A 21,713-nucleotide genomic window follows, 5' to 3' on the forward strand; every position below is an offset into this window, starting at 1 on the left:
CTATTAAAAAACATCTGAACTGAGAGCCCAAAGCTTGCAATTTGGTTTTGAAATCCGTTATCTACAATATTTATTATCTTCATATTTGAAAGAACTTGATCTTAATTATTTAAAAAAAATATATAATTTTTTTTTTTATTATAATTGATATTATTACTACTTGCTTCGTTTTTTTATGAGAGGGGGTTAAAAAAAAAAGATTTCAGTTTAAAACAGAGAAATCACATCCCTGTACCCAAATACATGGCACATGTGTACATGTGTAGCACATTTTACAATAACCATATCAATTCGCTTTGCATTATTGCCCTGTCATTGGTCCAATATCATTTCTGTAATCTTGCTTATTTCCCTAAGGAGTAATACACAGCCCTGGGCTTCCAAAGAGCTGGGCCCAATTTCATGGCTCTGCTTACCGTAAGCACAGAATCAGCGCTTGCACGTAAGCAGGGAGTTCTGTGCTTACGGCAATCGTATTTCACGGGTTAGCGGCGAATTTTGGCTTCTGCGCATGCGTACTTCACGTTACTAGGCATTCTACGCTTACAAGGCTAGCGCAGAAATTCGGCGCTTGCACGTAAGCGGGGAATCGCGATCGTAAGCGCAGAACTCGGCGGTAAGCAGAGCCATGAAATTGGGCCCTGTTGTGGCGCTCCAGTGGCTTTTTCATACACAACATCAACCTCTACCCTCGCAAGTACCCATTTAAACCCATGGGTCAAGTGAAGCAATCAAACTGAAAACCTCGCTCAATTACATGTACATACATGTAGGACACAAGTGTTATGACCAAGAATCAAACTCACACTCCGATGGCTTCACGACCACAACTTGTACCCAATGATCAAGACCACTTGGCCATGACACTAATGATTTTTAAGCAATTTTAAATACTCATGGTCTATGAGGAATTCCCTTTCAGTCTAGTGAGTTTACATAAATTCTACAATCCAAAGGAACAAGTCTTTACAAACAAACAAATTATATATAATTTCAACTAATATTCATGGTTGCATTGTCTTGGAGCAAAACTGTATTGACTAGGCCCCATACTATTTTATAAAGTGTTGAGTGATAAAACAATTTTTTGGGCTAAGTCTCATTTAACAAATTTCCTGCAATTGAAGCATATAGTTAAAGACCCAGGGGTGGAGTTCACAAAGAGTTAGGACTAGTCTTATCTCGAGTTAGGACCAGTTACTCGTCCTAACTTAGGACTATCCATGCAATTTGTTAATCTCCTAGGACTAGTCCTAAGTTAGGACTAGTCAAGTAACTCTTTGTGAAATCGACCCCTGGACACTATTGGTACTTGTCAAAGACCAGTTGTCTCACTTGGTGTATCCCAACATGCATAAAATAACAAACCTGTGAAAATTTGAGCTCAATTGGTCGTCCAATTTGCAAGATAATAATGAAAGAAAAAACACCCTTGTCACACAAAGTTGTGATGCAAGTTGATTTCGAGACCTCATCTAATTCTGAGGTCTCGAAATCAAAATTCGTAGATAATAACTTCTTTCTCGAAAACTACAACATTTCAGAGGGAGCCATTTCTCACAAAGTTTTATACTATCAACAGCTCCCCATTTCTCGTTACCAAGTAAGGTTTTATGCTATAATTATTTTGAGTAATTACCAATAGTGTCCACTGTTTTTGAATATGCAATAATTTGTGTTTTATAATGTTAAATATTTGTATCCATCCTGTTATTGGAGCAGCGCTGTTTTTAAGCTGAATAAAATAAATAAATAAAATAAAAAATTTAAATAAAATACACTAATCATAAACAGAATTTAAGACAAATTTAGAAAGCACACACAAACTATACGCACGGTTCTCGCCAACAAATCATGGTCCGTCTCTTTCATTCAACGTTTAGCTATAAATTATTGCTCAAAATGTATAATTGAATTCTCTCGCCTTCGCTAATCCTTGCACCTCCCCATTAAACGAACACCTTGAATATTAACAGGAGAGAGAACTACAACATTAAAGGAACATTATGAAATTGGTTTGGCTGGGAGTGTTAGCACTTTAAGTAATCCACCATTAACTGACAAACTTGTAGAAGTTTGAGATCGATCTGCCATCTGGGTCACACAAAATTAGTGAAAAAAACAATTACACATTTTGCAGGACATCAATGCAAACAAAAATGAATAAAACACCCACTGAGAGACAAACTCCAAACGGGAAATTAGATTATTTATTTATCATCAAATATGACATTTCAGACTGAATTATTTCAAGGGATGTTTTCTACTCTCATCATCATTAGACTGTGAATTTTCAGGTAAATCTGTTATCTTCATGATTTTTGTTTTTTACAAATTCTGTAAACATTCTTTTAAGCCCCAATTTGACTCAGGCGGAAGCTATGAGCAAAGCCAACCTTAATCTCACGCTTGGTTGCTACCCAAGGTTGACGACTCACCGTCAAAGCCAGAGAGATGACAATAAAACTGCCAAATGAGCCGAACACGTCTTTAATAAGTGACAAAATATTGGAGGGCATTGCGATGGTTGTGTTTGTTGTTGTAATCCAGGTTGTGCGCCATTGAGGCATCTGCCATACAGCCTAACGTACAACAAGGGGTACAGACCACATCACTGGCGATCAGAAATGTTTATTTTTAGCATCGACCTTGTACGGAATAATTTTGTATTGTTCAATATTGTATGCGTCAATTTGACTACGGAACCTAGCCGCACGTAGGCTTTGGGTAACACTGTCTCTCTATCTTGCTCTCTCATCAGAAACCTCAAAGTTTGGAATGTTTTTTGACGTTCTTTTTTACAAAAAAATACCATATTTTTAAATGTTTTTTGCAGGATATACAATTCGTACATTCTGTCGGCTACGTGCTTTAAGATCATTAATTGCAAGATCAAATCCATAATTTGATCAAAAGGGCATTAAGTTAAGAATGTTTAGTAATTCGAATAACTGAATAACATCTAGCTACAATCAAATGTTTTTCTTTAAAAAATTAATGGTTCTTTTCACCTAACGATAAACTCCATTTGGCAAGAGCTCCAAAATATGCAAAACCAAAGCTGTATTAAAAATCCATACAAAACAAAAGTACAAAATACAAACGACACTTACACTTACAGTCCTGAGCTACATGTAACAGTAGCTAATTATTTTTGTAAAGTATTGTCAAACACCATTATTCTCACTTTGTGTATCCCAACATATGCATAAAATAACAAACCTGTGAAAATTTGAACTCAACTGGTCATCGACATTGCAAGAGAACAATGAAAGAAAAAAACACCCTTGTTGCACATATGTGTGTGCTTTCAAATCCCTAATAAAAGGCTGCAAGCCTGAAGTCTTCTGATACTTGAGTGATAAAACTATACCTCTTTCTCAAAAACTACATTAAATGAAATTAAATAAATATAGAATATAAATATAAATACACATCACTTAAAGTCACCTGGAAATAGAATTTCCTTTCTTTCAAACATAAGAGTTATATGCTTACGAACAATAAAACAATTTTTTGATAATTGTTTGTCACGATTTATATGTTTAAAAAATATATAAAGTTGTTTGAGGGGCTGACTCCGCCTACCCCTTTGGTGACGTCAATCGAGGCAGACTTTGCCTGCAATGCGTATAGTAAACACGCGTGCAAAGTACATGTACGTCCAAGTCGTGAGTTGGTACATTTCAAAAAGTGTTTTTCTGCATTCAGCAGCAATACACCTGGTCGGCATTGCCGGAAAAAAACCAAAAAAAATTGTTTTGAAACATACAAACTCAAGACTTGGTCCGTACATGTACTTTGCAATTGTGTTTACTCTACGCATTACAGGCAAAGTCTGCCTCGATTGACGTCACGAACAGCGCCCTCTCGGGTCAGGGTCTACTCTTAAATTTGTAAATAACACAAGAACTGATTTTTTAAAACATTAGTTAACTGTTTATTCACATTCTACTCATCAAAACACATACATTAGTGACAAAAGCTTTATTTTGAAAAAATACCACTTCCAGGTGACTTTAAGATGGAGCCATTCCTCACAATGTTTCTCAATTCAATTCAATTCAATTCAATTGTTTATTGTCACACATATAAATACATATACAGTGAAATTCACTTCGGCTTGCGAGTCTAAAAATATTAACAATCAAAAATTACAAAAAATACAGAAAACCCTAAAACCACATAGGCATACAATAACGAACAAATAAACAGTAGGCGCACAATATGCAGAGAGACAATAACAGTAACAAAATTGCAAACCCCCAAAACAAATTAAAAAGTATTAATCATTAAGTAACCTTATTGCACTTGGATAAAAACTATTGCGAGTACGGTTGGAGTCGGCTCTGGTCGCTCTATATCGCTTACCTGATCTCATTAATTCAAACAAACTGTTCGCAGGGTGAAATTCATCCGAAATAATAGATCTAGATTTCTTCAGAACCCGAGCAGTATAAAGTTTATCCAAAGCAGGAAGCTCACGACCAATGATAAAGCTAGCATTACCGACTACACGATTGAGGCGTTTTCGGTCATCTGCCGTGGTGTTGCCATACCAGACAGTGATCGAGAGTGTCAAAATACTCTCAACAACTGCCCGATAAAACTTTACCAGCAAATCTTGGCTGACACGAAAACTCCTCAATCTTCTAAGAAAGAACAACCGTTGCTGGGCCTTCCTAACAATGGAATCAACATGAGTCACCCACTTAAGATCGTTTGATATGTGCACTCCTAGAAATTTAAAAGAGTCGACAATTTCCACTTCGGATCCATTAATATTTAGCGGTTCAACTTTGTCTGGATTTCTTCTGAAGTCTACAATAATTTCCTTAGTCTTTTGAACATTTAATTCTAAGTTATTGTTGTGACACCATTGAACTAAATGATTAACTTCATCCCGATACATGGAATCGTCCTTAAAAATTAGTCCACCTAATGTAGTGTCGTCAGTAGTGCTGGGCGAATAGTGAAATTTTGTTATTCGGATACCGCTGGCCAACTATCCGAAATTAACCGGATATTCGAATAGTTTTTTTCGCCGCTAGAGGGCGCTATAAAAAAAATAAAAATAAAAAAATATTTAGAAAAATTTTTTTTTTGTCGCTAGAGGGCGCTGTTTGTTCGTGAATGAGATCTTCTGGGCGGATTGATATTAGTTTTAGACAGTGTCACTCGGTTCATTCATAAAAATGACCGGATCTAATTTAAAGTTGGCGATTTGCTTTTTCTTTTGATCGTGGATGACTCTACGTGAAGGAAAACTTTTGTAATCTTTGAACAAATTACGTCAGAAATGTCATTGTTTTGACTCTTCACGGAGGTGAGCATAGTTAAATACTTAATTTATGCTGTTTTATGCTGTCTTAATAGAAGTTTCATTAGGATTCAGACAAAACATTCATGTCAGTTGTCGCCCGACGTCCGCGGATATTCGGATATTAAAGAATATCCGGTTACTTGGTTGTAATTACAGAACTATCCGGTTTATAAATAGCTATTCGCGCCCTATGCGGATATCCGGTTAAGAAAAAAAAGGCATTCGCGGTTACGGATAGGAAAACCTATTCGCCATTAACCGGATATTCGAATTATTCGCCCAGGCCTAGTCGTCAGCATATTTTACCGTAAAATTATTAACAGAGTTTACTTCACAATCATGCGTAAACAATGAGTACAGCATTGGAGATAAAATACATCCTTGTGGTGCTCCTGTACTTAGGACAAGTGACTTAGAGAAACATTGACCAATTCTAACCTTCTGTGAGCGATCCAATAAAAAATCTAAAATCCAACGACACAAAGAATGGTTAAAATTCAAAGTTATAAGTTTATCAAACAATTTAAAAGGAGATATGGTGTTAAACGCCGAACTATAATCCACAAATAAAAACCTGCAATAGCTAGGGACGTTCTTATCGAGGAACTGAGATGCTCTGAATAAAGACCATGATACTGCATCGTCAACTGACCTGTTAGCCTTGTACGCAAACTGGAAAGGGTCTAATTTAGGCGGCAGCTGAGATTGGATGAAGTTGCTAATTAAAGTTTCAAGGCATTTCATAACAATTGAAGTTAGAGCTACAGGGCGGTAGTCATTAAGGCAAGTAACTGGTGAACGTTTTGGCACAGGAATGATGGTCGATTTTTTAAAAACATTTGGAACATGGCAAGTTTTCAAAGACCAATTGAATAATTTACATAAAATATTGCATAAAAAGTCTGTTTTATACTATCAATAGACCTCCATTGCTTGTTACCAAGTCAGTTTTTATGCTAACAATTAATTTGAGTAACCAATAGTGTACACTGTCTTTTTTTAAGGATACAAAGTGCTTTAAATCTCTCAATCTAATGGTCTATTTTAAAGTCTGCCAATCCTCATAATCACCGTCTGGTGGATCATTACAATCATTGTCATTTATCGTTCTGCCTGACGAGATGCTTAGACAGATCCAGGTAAACAGAACTTCCCAAGGGGGCACCCCCTGATTCTTTTATACATGTTATAACTACAGCTCCAAGACGTAGTCCTAAGAATATCGATCGCACCAAACTGCCTCCCGAGGCATCTACATCTACCCACATCCCTCAGAGCAACTTGGGCAGATGTTCCTCAAGAAACTGAGTGGCGACAGAGCGCTTCTTCTTTCTTCTGAGATGGTCTACGTTTACAGCATCTTAACAACAACAGAACTCTTTCGAAGGAGGTCGACTTTCATTAAATTTTCATTGACTTTGCCTCCGAGCAAGGAGGCAAACAGTGACGTCTTATTTATAAATGTTATTAAATGTAAGTTTGTCTTCAGAATGAAAATGAAGGGAAGAGATTATTTTTTTTACAGTTTGCACAGTTTAATGTTTTAAAAAGACGAGTTTTCCAAATAACGTAACGTGGGGTGTAAACCCTTGTAAAATATTTCTAAATGCATAAAAATTGTATAAAAAAAATCCACATTGTATACCCTTCGCAGATCTTTTTTGGCCATGTTATGAATCCCTAATCACTGTGAATTAATTATAATTTACCTGTAGAAATGTTAGTTTCATTATTCGTCAAATTTTTGAAAGAAAAGTTGAGCGTTTTCAGGAGAGTCCATTTACAGATATGCTAAAATAATTTTCACCTCACCGAGACAATTTTTTTAATTTTTTTTTTTTTTTAAGTAATCAACAGTACTGTCCAAATGCCCGGTCATCTGAGTCAGGAGAAAATAACGGGAAAAACCACCCTTGTTTCCGCACGTTTCGCAGTGTCAATGACATGTTTTTAAAACAAATCCGTTATTCTCGAGAATTGATATTGTTTTAATGTTTTCTCAAAAAGTAAAGCATTTTATGGAATAATATTTCAAGGGAAGTCTTTCACCATTACCTTCTGTAAACCCTGTAAGTTATTTGTAAATATCTGTGAACTTTTAATTTTTGTTCAGTTCAAAAAGTGTCCAATGGCTTTAAGAACCAAATTTTTGTTTTAGTTGTCAGTTTCCCATCATTTTTATAAGAATATTGGTGAATGTAAATTTTGGCTGAGTTTCTGTAGAGTGATGTTGCTTTGATGAATTCGGGTCACTAAGCCCTGGGGCAGTATTACAAAATTCAGTTGAGTAAGTGTGAGAACCCTGTTGGGAAAATTGATTTTCAAAACGTACGCCTGGACACGTTCGTGACACGCCTTGACGCATGCACTGCGATGCCTTCTCTTTAAATCAAGATGAACTCAACACGTGCCTGGCTTGAATTCAAAGACACTGGACACTTTTGGTAACTGTCAAAGACCAGTCTTCTCACTTGGTGTATCTCAACATATATAAAATGCATAAAATAACAAACCTGTGAAAATTTGAGATCAACTGGTAGTCAAAGTTGTGAGATAATAATGGAAGAAAAAAACAATCTTGTCACATGAACCTGTGTGCTTTCAGATGCTTGATTTTGAGACCTCGTCTTCCTCACTGGACTTGGAGATGCGCATTTACATTGAACATGTTGAACATTTTTTGTAAACTGCACATTACACGTCGTCAATTGCCAATAATTTTTTCCCCCAACTCACGTCATGCCTAACCTCACTGTAAATGTTTAGTCTGCTCAACTGAATTTTAGTTGCAGTTTTTATTCCAGACACATCACCATTATCGCCTTGTTAAATGAGTCATTCATATCCATAATTTTTTATTTATTTTTTTTTTTTTTGGGGGGGGGGGGGGGTTGTCATTGGAGCGCTCAATAAATCAAATAGATGCCACAACTTTTTCAACTCAAGGCGTCAACTGAAATTGAATTAGATATCAAAATTTGATAGATGCTGTTTGAAGAGCAGCTTGGAAATTTGGATCCTCCGTGCATTGGATTTGCGTCTGCAGTGATCAACAACCTATACACAGGGTAAGATCGGATTTCCGGACGGACGAGATGAATGTATTTTTAGAATTCCAATCTTCGCCTTGAGTTTATTTCTAGCGGTCGCAGTCGTGTTTATTAATTCGCGATGGTGATTGGAAAACAAGTAGCATCGCGTTACATTTTCATCGTAATTATGATCACATATTTTCTGATATTCAGGGTTGTGATAGGCTATTGAGAAAAAGCGCGAAAGCATGTTTGGTTTTATCTGTAAAAAAAAAAATAAACAACTTAGGGGTTTTTGTTTTTTTGGGGGGGCAAAAGAAAAACAGAATTCCGGTTTAAAACACAGGAATCACATCCCTGGGTAATGAAACCAAGGATAATAATAATAGTGCACAGCTTTTAGTTAGCGCTTCACACAAAAAGCCTCGAAGCGTGTCGAATCTACAGCATTCAAGCAATAGGCAGTGAGTTAGTATTTTTACAATGTATATTTTTCCAATAAACGGCCGACCGTGATAACCAGGCAATTTCGAGGCAAATGTGTGTGGATCATTGTATTCTACTTTAAAAACATCTTTCTAATCGTATGCATTTTATAACAAACGGTTACAAACACTTTTTAAAGACCAACTCGACCGATACAAGGCAATGTGTTCCTTTAAGCAGTTATCATATTCTGTAGTCCCCAACACACAAAAAAACAGGCTTGAATCCCAAGTCTCATTTAAAATGATAAGTGTACTGGACCCTTTAACGTGCACTACACATCATCACATGGGAGCTACAGCTTTACATCTCATCCAGAGGCAGGCCAATTTAAAGGAACACGTTGCCTTGGATCGGACGAGTTGGTCTATAAAAAGCGTCTGTAACCCTTTTTTATAAAATTCATATGGTTGGAAAGATGTTTTAAAAATAGAATACAATGATCCACAGAAGTTTGCTTCGAAATTTCACGGTTTTCCTTTTACTGTGCGAACTAACACGATCGGCCATTTATGGGAGTCAAAAATTTGACTCCCATAAATGGCCGACCGTGTTAGTCGACGAGGTAAAAGGAAAACCGTGCAATTTCGAGGCATGTTTGTGTGGATCATTGTATTCTATTTTTAAAACATCTTTCCAACCATATGCATTTTATAAAAAACGGTTTCAAACGCTTTTCAAAGACCAACTCGACCGATCCAAGGCAACGTGTTCCTTTAATGGTTAAGTGCACCATGTCCTGTCAAGACCGGGACTCAAACCCACACTCTGCTGATCGGAAACACAAGAGCTTGAATCTAGTGCAGTTGACCGCTCAGCCACGGCAAGCCACAGACTTAAATCAATCTCTTAAAAGGCAGTGGACACTATTGGTAATTACTCAAAATAATTATTAGCATAAAACCTTTCTTGGTGACAAGTAATGGGGAGGTTGGTGGTATACAACGTTGTGAGAAACAGCTCCCTCTGAAGTGCCATAGTTTTGGAGAAAGAAGTAATTTTCCACGAATTTGATTTCGAGACCTCAAGTTTAGAACTTGAGGTCTCAAAATCAACCATTTAAATGCACACAACTTCGTGTGACAAAGGTGTTTTCTTCTTTCATTATTATCTCGCAACTTTGATGACCGATTGAGCTCAAATTTTCACAGGTTTGTTATTTTATGCATATGTTGAGATACACCAACTGTGAAGGCTAGTCTTTGACAATTACCAATATTGTCCACTGCCTTTAAAGAATGTTTGAAAACACTTGACTCATGATCAGTGATGAGAGTCATTGCAGAGTATAAATAGTGTTAAAGGAACACGTTGCCTTGGATCGGTCGAGTTGGTCTTTGAAAAGCGTCAGTAACCGTTTGTTATAAAATGCATATGGGTAGAAAGATGTTGAAAAGTAGAATACAATGATCCACACAAACATGCCTCAAAATTGCACGGTTTTCCATTTACCTCGTCGACTAACACGGTCGGCTATTTATGGAATTCAAATTTTTGACTCCCATAAATGGCCGACCGTGTTAGTTTGCAAAGTAACCACGCAAATTCGAGGCAAATTTGTGTGGATCATTGTATTCTACTTTTAAAACATCTTTCTAACCATGCATTTTATATCAAACGGTAACAAACGCTTTTTATAGACCAACTCGGCCAATCTAAGGCAATGCATTCCTTTATATTGGGATCCAGTACAACACTGTAGGCCTACAATGAAGTGATGGAAATCCAACCTTTGGACCCCTTGAGCTTTTGTTAACAGCCGTCAATTTCACCAAACTCTTCCAAACTTAGGATTCATCTCAGAACTTAGGATGAGAAGTTCCATAAACCATTGCAGTTTAGAACGCGTTGAACCTATCCTAAGTTAGGACGAATTACTCGACCAAACTTGAGAAAGGATTAATCCTAGTGTTTGTGGGAATTGGCTGCAGTATCCTCAAGACCATGTCAGAGAAGTAGATCCAAGAGCATGACTCTTTTTAACTTTGAAAGAAATAGTCCCTTGATTTACCAAGAACGATAGTTTTGGGGTTACTAGCCCGATGGTAAAAATACTGACACCAGGTCAAGCAGGTACATGTATTTCAACAGATGACCAACAAAGGGCTTGAAAAAGAGAACACTGGACCACTCACTAAAGCCCTGTTCGTATTGGACTTAATTTAGGTATAAACTAACCGAGCCAATGGGTAACTTACCCATTTTAAGTCCAAAGCGAAGAGCCCAGGAAGTTTTCCTCCCAGGTAACTTACCCGACCCGAATGGGTAGTTTAACCGAGCCAAAGGTGCCCAGGAAGATTGACCAGGTCAGTTTAACCGAGCCAGAAAGTCCAATGCGGACGCGACGACTCGGTTAAATCTCCCATCCGTCCGAGACCCGAAGAAGCTGACATGTTTTGTCATGGAAGAATAAGATTTACGTGATTATTGAACCCTTCAATGTTACGCAGGGGGACAGCACGGTTAGTTTACCCACGGTCTCGGTAAGTTTAGCCGAGTCAAATAAATCCAAGTGCGGACGGTGGGAAAGTTAACTCGTCGGAACGTTACCCATCGTCATGGTTAAGTTACCCAAAATACACGGCTTATGTATTTGGCACATGGCCAGCACTAAAAATAGCTTGTTTACAAAATGTATTCCAGAGATATGTACTACCCCAGTCAGACATGTCAAACTTTTTCCAAACAGGTTCATGATTGTGATCGGTTTACACATAAAATAGGTGGAGCTAAAAGATGCTATGTCAGATTTTTGGCCGATTTGACCCCAAAATTTTGATCAAGGTATTTTGATGGGGGGCGAGAAAGTTACAAGCTTTCATAGAAAAAGTCCGCCAATTATTAGTAGCAGTGAAATAAAGTGCGACAATATATCACATGACCAATTCTTATGTGTTTTATAAGAAACGTTTAAAATTTTTGTCATGGTTCCTGACCATTAAAAGTAAAAATTAAAACTTTTTGTTGTTGAAATACCATTCACTCAAAAAATCTATTTTTTTAATGTTTGGGGCCAAAAATCTGACATAGCATCTTTAATGATCCATCTATGGACATTGGTTTACTCATGGCCCAAGCTCCGCCTAATGGATCCAACTAATGACATGGGTTAACTCAAGGCCCACAGAATAATTCTTATAGATTTTCTTCTTCGTGTGTTGTCTCGTATTCTCAGATTCTCAGATGGTTAATTGGACACTTCCAACATAAATTCTCAGTCATTGCACCACCCACACAGTCAATACCACCGCCATCCAGCATGTCCAGAGGATAAACGCAAACAGTCCTCATCGTCCTCGATTCTCCAGCTGGACAACCGTGAGGGCAGCAGATGGTGATGTCATCATACATCCACCATGATGGAGGGACATTGACAACTACACCAGGTGTGTCTGGCAACATTACTACCACTACAAGGTCACTAATTAAAAAGTAAAAATCAATGTTGTTGGGACCAACGAACAAGAGTCTAAATCTGGCCTTGGGACCCACGAACAAGGGTCTAACTCTGGCCTTGAAAATGGCACTCACCGCAATTGCTGATGTGTCCCTCACAGAGGGAAACCGCTGCGCCCCTTCAAAAATGAAGTTCAAGGACTGCCATCTTATCATATATGCTTATAAATGTCTTTCAAAATCGTTTACTGGTTAGCGGTTACATGTAGTACTTCGGACTTGAACGCCCCAAAGTCATTGCCTTTTTGGTGGCCTTGAAATGCAGTAGAAACTTACAATTTTCTCATAGGGTGCCCTTTACCATAGAGAAGATGCCCATAACCAGTGGGTACCCTTGCCCTGCATACAGGCCTGCAGGCAACATTAAAGAAAAACACAGTGGACACTACTGGTAATTGTCAAAGACTAGCCTTCACAGTTGCTGTATCTCAACATATGCATAAAATAACAAACCTGTGAAAGTTTGAGCTCAATTGGTTATTAGTTGCGAGATAATAATGAAAGAAGAAAACACCCTTGTCACACGAAGTTTTGTGCATTTAGATGGTTGATTTCGAGACCTCAAGTTCTAAATCTGAGGTCTCCAAATCAAATTCGTGGAAAATTACTTCTTATAGAAAACTATGGCACTTCAGAGGGAGCCGTTTTTCACAACGTTTTATTCTATCAACCTCTCCCCATTACTTGTCACCAAGTAAGGTTTTATGCTAATAATTATTTTGAGTAATTACCAATAGTGTCCACTGCCTTTAGCTGTGCTCATAAAACATGACATAAAAGTTGGACTCTAATGAAGGACCGTTTATACTCAAGGTTGAATCCTGTCATTAATCATTCAGCAATTTATTTATCATTGCCATCATCCATTGATTGCATCCGGAGCGCTGTTAGAGAACGAACCACATTTTTATTTGTTACGTGGGACTCAAGAGAATAGGGCCGATTATATGAAATTACAATTTAAAGGAACACATTGCCTTGGATCGGTCGAGTTGGTCTTTGTAACCGTTTTTTATAAAATGCATATGGGTAGAAAGATGTTGTAAAAGTAGAATACAATGATCCACACAAACGTGCCTCAAAATTGCGTGGTTTTCCTTTTACCTCGTCGACTAACACGTCGGCCATTTATGGGGGTCAAAATTTTGACTCCCGTAAATGGCCGACCGTGTTAGTTCGCACAGTAGAAGGAAAACCACGCAAATTTGAGGCAAACTTGTGTGGATCATTGTATTCTACTTTTAAAACATCTTTCCAACCATATGCATTATATAAAAAACGGTTACAAACGCTTTCGTTTTGACCAACTCGTCCGATCCAAGGCAACGTGTTCCTTTAAATTACCAATAACAATTGTAATGAGAAGGACAGAAAAAGTATGCAATAAAAATACAATGACTCCACCAATGAGAAAAGATTTTCTGCCCTTTCAAAAAAGAGTTAGACTATGTAGATGGAGGTCTTGCGCATATCAAAAACAAGAAAACAGCTTGAACGAAGACTGTATTTTTCAAATATTTTTTTTAGTACTATTATACATTGATAAGTTTGTTGCATAAAATATATGGATACATGTAGTGCATAAATACTATCAATGTTATACAACACAGATACATGTAGATAATCTTTTCTTTGAATAAAAGTTTAAACTTGGGATGAGTAATAGGAATAATACATGTAGGCCTGGCTTATTTTTTTAAAACCCTCGATTGCAATCTTGCCTGAATTAGTGTTAGCAAAGGGCCTTTCATTTAAAAAGGTCAATGGGAATTGTTTGAAGGGGCAACCAAGGCCAAGACCACGGGCAACAGAGACCATGGCATAATTTATGTGTCCTGCGTGTATTCCAGATAACGTAATCTCAGGGGTCGAAATGAAGTGTATTTTCTTGGTAGTCAGTGGAGCTAGTCATTCAGAATTGTTAGTAGCCCTGTTAGTTAGTAGCACTGGGGTCGATTACACAAAGAGTTAGGATTAGTCCTAACGTATGACTAGTCCTAGGAGATATTACAAACATAAGGCTAGTCCTAAGTTAGGACGCATAACTCGTCCTAACTCGAGATAAGACTTCCAACCACAGATGAGATTTTGGTAGCCAGACGAAAAAACACATTGTGTCTTGAGTCACAACACAAATTGGTCACCAAAAGTATTTCATTTACAACACCATCAGCAAAGTTCATTGTTGTTTGTGATGTTGATTGTTGCATTCTCTTTTCCACTAGCCCGCCGGGCTATCAAACTAGACAAATGATGAGTATAGCCCGGCTGTAAATCTGGTAGTCCTGGGCTACCGGGTTAGTGGCAATTTCAACCCCTGAACCTATGAGTCCCACTGCCCACCTGCAGGATCACGTAGCTTCGCTCTTGAGCATTTGCACTGTTAAAGTACTCTCTATTGACATCAAACACCGTGTCCCATTGGGGAAGGGGCGTGTTCATTTCAGGTTTGAGACAAGTGCATGTAATGTAGCTCAAGGATTGCCAAACTCCTGTAAGGTGTTTGCCATGAGCTTCTACGTTGATTGCAAACAAATGTGAACAACAATTATGTGGGTAAAATCAATTTGTCAAACTGACACAAAGTGTACTGTATACTTCATGTACTTTGTCAAAATGACACGGTGTACTTTTACAAGGTTATACTACCGCTGAGCACTTAGGGGAATTTAACCAACATTGTTTAATATTCAATGCACAAACGTGCAAAATATCAATGAACATGCTGAATAAATATTCATTTGACGGACAGCAGAAAGTCACGTATACCCATTTTTATAAAGTGAATGATTCATATTAAATGTCACTGTATAAAACAAAAATTTCATATCTTGCAACTCGACCCTCACTCTCTCTTGGAACCGACAAGTCTCCCACCATTCCCCCCCCAAAAAAAAAAGCTTGGGAAAACCCTAGTAAAATCTCCAGTCATGGCAGTCAATATTAAGTCTTCTCCCGTACCAGTATACAAATTCTCTAGTCCCTACACAGTAACGCATCCCTACCCAACAAGTACATACCTCGCTCCAACAAGCAACCCTACCCTTCAAGTACCCCTAACCAACAACCATCGCTACCCAAAAAAATAAATCATCATGTACCTCGTGTAATAAGCACCCCTTCCCTGCACATACTTGTTTGTTATACTTCAGTAACAAACTGTGACGTTTGATTGGTCAAGAACCAATCACGTGAAGTACCAAAAAAACGCATGTAGCACGGCTGCACAGCGCGGCGGGTAAACATGATTGATGTTCATCCGTGTACATTCTGACATTACCTTAAACGCTCAATGCTGGTCGATTTCCAGCACTGTGTACGAAACGGCTGCGGGTTCTAGGGAACAGTGACGAATTGTTCCGTCTTAAACAACTGTTCATCTGCTTATTAAACTACTGTACTACATATGCAAATCCGCCGTAAACATGTTTGACGATGACAACAGAACTTCAAGAAGAGGAATTATAATGTTACAAAGGCATAACAAAACAATTGTTGCACCCTGTAATTGGGGTCCATGGGTTTTGTACACCCTCAGGGGAAAATAGCAGCCTCGGCTTCACCTCGGGTGCCATTTTCCCTCGGCATGGGGCTACTTGTAAAGAAGAAAAACTACCTACATGTATGAGTCAAAATTTTAACAGATTTGTACACGTTGTGACACACCGATTGCTTTGACAAATTACCACACTTGTCCAGCGCCTTTTAACTTTTCCACTCTGTTAATGTCCCCTTGTTCACACCCAGTCAGACAGCCAAAAACACCCAAGACAGAGACGACTGGAACCTGATGCACAACTGCGGATCTCACCGATTGATTTTTAACTGGTAGTTGGTTCTTTAGAGGTCGGTGTTCAATGTCAGTGCCCCAGGGGCTGGATCATTTAAAGTCAAGTAAACATCGAATTGCTTGGAAACACAATAGGGCATGCATGTCATAGGTGGGATGGCAGGCCTTGAGTTACATACGTATGCAGGCCGCCCCTGGTCTTTGCCTTGGTGCCCCTTCAAAAGTTTCCCATTGACTTTAAGATTTTCCAATGGAAGTGCCAATTATTGCAAAATGGAAAATGGCCATTGCCCTTTTTAATGAAGAAATTCCAGGCCTGGGCTGGCAAAACAAGAAATCTGAAAAGGCGTTGAGCTGATGTCCTCCAGGTCGAGAGATGAGAGAACTTTCCCAAACTTTAGGAGCAATACAAGGCACTGGACACATTCAGTAATCGTCAAAGACAGGTATTCACAATTAATACATCCCAACAAGTGCATCAAATATCAAACCTGGAAAAATTTTGACCTTCAATTGGTCATCGAAGCTGCAATACCAAAATTTACGAAAAAACACCCTTCTCGCACAATTGAAATGTGTGCTTCCAGATCCATAATAAAAGGTTACAAACCTGAAGTCTTTTAACATTTCTAATACTTGAGTGAGAAATTTCTCAAATACTATTCAGAAGAGTTGATTCTAGGCTCAAGTACTGTCATTATCTCTCCAGCATGTCCAGGCTCGTTACAAAGTAAGTTTTATGTTAACATTTTTATTTGAGTAATTACGTATAGTATCCAGTGCCTTCAATGGATTGACATCTTCACTACCCAACTACTTTTTTTTTACACAAAATGGCCAAACAGTTCACTTTTTCTAGTTTCTAACTGAACTCCAAAAATTCATCAGTCTCTTTTGTAATCTCATTAACCTAAAAACATACAACTGTCCAATGACGTCTTTGAAGGCCCTGACATAATTCATCTTGATCATGTTCGTTTAATTTGCAGAGTTTCCTGCATCGCAAGGTTTCTTGATGGATTCTGCGCTCATTTGCAATTTTAATTTTTAATTCTTTTCATTAACAACTCCAGAGGAAATTTGTTATGGACGTTCTCGCTGGATGAAAATTGGATTCAACTTCAACATGTTCAAGTACACAGGAAGAGCACAACATTGACCAGAACATGGACCTTCATTCAAGTTTTTTTTTTTTTTTTTTTTTTTTTTATTAATGTTGCATTCTTCAAAGTCACAGAATGATCAAAGAAATTGATTTTAATCATGATTCTCCGGTGTAACAGGTGAACAAAATATATTTAAATTGATCAAATCCAATGTGATCATGCCAATGTTCATTACCGTAATTTTCGGATTATAAACCGCGGTTTATATGTTGATTTTGACATTTTTTTGAACTCCTGCGGTTTATTCTCCGGGCGGCTTGTAAGCCGACGTATAAATATTTAAGAGAAAAAACGGCATTTTTAAAAAGAAAGATCGTTTGTAAAATATTCTAAATAATGTTTTTTTTTTCTTAAACGAGAACAAAAACCTGCCTGTGTGATGACAAAAACCTGTTGAAAATCCCACCACAATTGTATTCCATGTTTCCTTTGTAAAACCATGTAAAACGTTTATCAACCGCCCTCAGCTAGCTAGCTAGCTCCCCCTCTCAGCGCAACTCGGGTTAGACTAGACTGGTGCCCGTCTATTTATCCTAGCGATCTCTACATGCTGACGTCAGACATTCAAGCTATACTCGTGTCTCAGCGAAATAGACTCGTCCCCTGTCTATTTTTCCCACGATCTTTATATACTGACGTCAGACATCCAGGCTACACTCGTGTCAGCCAGCGGTTTCTTCAGCTCAACCACGCACACCGCAACAGCAGAATGGTGAATGGACGTACGCAAAGAACTATGCCGCTCCGGGGGGATCAAACAAAACGTTTTCAACCTGCCCTGATTGTTGAGTCCAGTAACATTGGGAATTTTATTTCCAGGTGGCGCAAATGCGACGCGTAGCGCAACCCGTCGGCGAACATCGCTCAATACGGTGCCACCAACGGTTCTGCAATCTCGAGATTGAGCAGCGCAATTAACAGATTGCTAGCTTTACGAACTCGCATGTGTGTACATGTGCTTAATGTGCACGCTGCATGATACATTACTACATACACACACGCTACGTCCGTCCGCCCGTCCGTCGTTGCAATAATCTGTTGTGTGGATCCTCGTTGTGGGACTACAATAAAAGGGAGGGAGAAACACCGGTCAACCACCCTACTTTAATTCCCTTATTGAAAGACCCATTTCAACCTTATTTCCCGTCTACTCCGATGTTTAATAAAAGTGAATCCCCTGTCCTTGTGATTACGCAAACAATAAGGTAGCGCATTTTGTTTCATTACTACCGCTATACGATAAAGGTGAGGGAAAAACTTTAGCAGTCCACATTGTTATTTCTTTTATAATTATTTTATAAAGGAATTTTGCATGTTTAAAAAATGTTCCTATATACATTGTAAACAGAAACAACAGTCATATACAATACTCTCGTTTGTGTTGTGGTAGCCCTGAAAAGGACCGTTTGGTTTTGGTTTTGTCTATTTTCTATTTAAACAAATAATAAACGTATTTTCAGTTGTAACTTTCATCCATAATTATCCAACACAAACAATTATGTGGTCCCGCAAAGGGGGTGCTGCCAGCTTAAAAAAAGAATGCTATCCTATAATAGATCATTTCAATTACGATCAATAGTCATGATAGTGTAAACTTCAATACATTTCCACTTTAATTACGACGCAACTCCCACATTGCGGCAACTATACAATACTGACTGATGTGCCGCCCGCCTGTCACTGCACATCGCCACACAAAGAGGACCGCAAACAAGCACGGCCCCTAAGTGTTCACGCATGCGGTGATTGGCCGTTTGATGATTGGCCGTTGTTGATTGGCCGGTGATAGTTCCATTCATAAAATCTTGGCTAGACTTCGGACGGATCGAGTAGAGCGGCTGCCCATTGTACAACGGGGAGCTTGAACGTCTGACCCACGCTTTGAGGCTCGGGGCCCAGTCTAATCAAACGTGAACAACTTTTGTCAACAGAGGGCGATGCGATGCAGGGCAAAGTTCAACTATTTCTCGGTGTGCGTTGTCGACCGATCTTTGATTCACGGAGAGTTTGTTGCCAATGAAGTTCACAAAACATGGCCAACACAACCGATCATCAAATCTCAAATTCTTGAAAAGGGTTGTTGATGGACAAAAAATATAACTCAGGACTGATAGTGTGAGATAAAAAAAATCACCCGTAACGCGGCAGGTTTGCGTACTTCACTTCCGTGTTTTGAGGTTAGTTTTTTCATGTTTTTTTATTTTGATCGCGGTTTATACGCCGCGCGGCATATACGCCGACATCTAAATATTTTTTTGTATATTTTGAGGAAGTGCGGTTTATACGCCGTGCGGTTTATAATCCGAAAATTACGGTAGTGGTCTCATGTACATGGGGGTAGTACATGTACCTTACAGAGCCCAATTTCGTAGAGCTGGTTTTAACTTAAAGCACTAGACAATTTTACTGGGCGCTACACAAGTGTGCTTACGAAAAAAGTCTACCAGACAAGCCAGACAAACTATGTTTTGTGTTCAGTTTGTAAAAATGTAACATCCTGCTCATTTTTGCTTAGCCAAGCCATCTAACCTGTCTACTCTGCTGATTGTCGTTGTGCACTGTCATTCGTGACAACCAGTCGTAATACATGTACTTCACCATGCCCCCTCGACATTGCCTTGGTGCCCTTGAAATGTTCCCATAGAAATTTGCTATTTCCTCTGTAGGGTGCCCTTCACCAAATGCCTTGGTGCCCTTGCCCTTTCATGACGAAGCATTCAGGCCTCGACAATAATAATACTGCCAGCTTTCTCATTTCAACGTTTTCCTTGAAAAAAAAAATTAAAAAGATTCAAGCGGCAGTGAAATTTTGTTGTGAAAAATGGATTCCATACTAAACATTCAAGGCTAGTGCTTTTGATGCCACTGGTTCGTTGCTTAAAGGGAGGGTACACCTTTAGTAATTGTCAAAGACCAGTTTTCTCAATTGGTGTATCCCATCATAACCATAAAATAACAAGCCTGTGAAAATTTGGGCTCAATTGGTCATCGAGCTTGCGAGAAAATGATGAAAAAAAAACACCCTTGTTGGACGAATTTGTGTGCTTTTAGATAAGAATAAAAGACTTCTACATGTTGCTAGAAGTCTTTTATTATTTAAGTGAGAAATTACCTCTTTCTCAAAAACTATGCTACTTCAGAGGGAGTCGTTTCCCACAATGTTTTATTCTATCAACAGCTCTCCAATGCTCGTTACCAAGTCAGTTTTTAAGTTAATATTTGTTTTGAGTAAATTTTACAAAACGTGTACGTACCTTCCCTTTAAAGGCAGTGGACACTATTGGTAATTACTCAAAGTATTTATTAGCATAAATCCTTTCTTGTAAATGAGAAATGGGAAGAGGTTGATAGTATAAAACACTGTGAGAAACGGCTCCCTCTGAAGTAATGTAGTTTTCGTGAAAGAAGTAATTTTCCACGAATTTGATTTCGGGACCTCAAGTTAAGAATTTGAGGTCTCGAAATCAAGCATCTGAAAGCACACAGCTTTGTGTGACAAGGGTGTTTTTTTCATTAATATCCCATAACTTCGATGACCCATTAAGCTCAAATTTTCACAGGATTGTCATTTTATGCATATGTTGAGATACACCAACTGTGAAAACTAGTTTTTGACAATTACAAATAGTGTCCAGGGTCTTTAATTGAGAAAAACCTTTTCTACTACAGTTTGTGGGCCAGGGCACATTTTGAATTTCACAGAAGGTATTTTCATAGCCCGCGTTTGAACTTCCATCCCGCTGTTTACTTCCCATTGGTATTTTATTAATGTAGTATACAATGTTTCCTTTTCCTTCAGTTATGTATCTTGTTTTCTTCCCCACTGTAGTCTTAGAACTTGGGTTCCATTTCTTTAGTGTCTTCCTCACGGTGTCATGAAACAGGCATGTTGTGTTGCAACTCCAAGGTTGCATGGACTTTGTTCTGCATCGATTATCAAACTCCTACCCCCCACCCCCCCCCCCCCCCCCCACTGACTGGCAACCTGTGAATTTAACAAAGATGTCCACAGCATGACGCTAGACACTCTAACATTACATTAAGCGTACCCAATAGCAGACCTTCACCTACCTTCTATGAGGGGGCAAGGTAATTGCACGATAATAAAGGGCAATAATGTAGTTTGGAAAGTCACTCAAAAAAGGGTATAGTGTAGGCCTGTACATGTAGGCCAACATGAAAGCATGTTTAACTTTGGGGCGAAAAAAAAAAACTACATAATGAACACAATTTTTCTATGCAAAATTTACAGTTTTGTAATGTAGGCCCTACATGTTGTAATAAGTCTTTGAAGACTCTGCTAGGTTCAAAATGTGAGGCCAGCCTCAAATTAACCCATTGGCATGACTGACACAAACAGCAATTTTTGTCACCAACAGTGGGCCTTTTACTTTTGCTAGTACGGTGCCCTTTGCAAAGTGCCATAGTTTTTGAGAAAGAAGTAATTTTCCACGAATTTG

General features: G+C 38.5%; 1 protein-coding gene across 4 annotated transcripts in view; it reads right to left on the reverse strand.

The window, feature by feature from the left end:
- The window catches only part of LOC139949601 (insulin receptor substrate 2-B-like), a 119,495-nt gene that overhangs the window by 82,823 nt on the left and 14,959 nt on the right, over window positions 1-21,713 (reverse strand). The window lies entirely within an intron of this gene.

This window comes from Asterias amurensis, chromosome 17 (assembly GCF_032118995.1).
Source record: "Asterias amurensis chromosome 17, ASM3211899v1".
Classification (NCBI taxonomy): domain Eukaryota; kingdom Metazoa; phylum Echinodermata; class Asteroidea; order Forcipulatida; family Asteriidae; genus Asterias; species Asterias amurensis.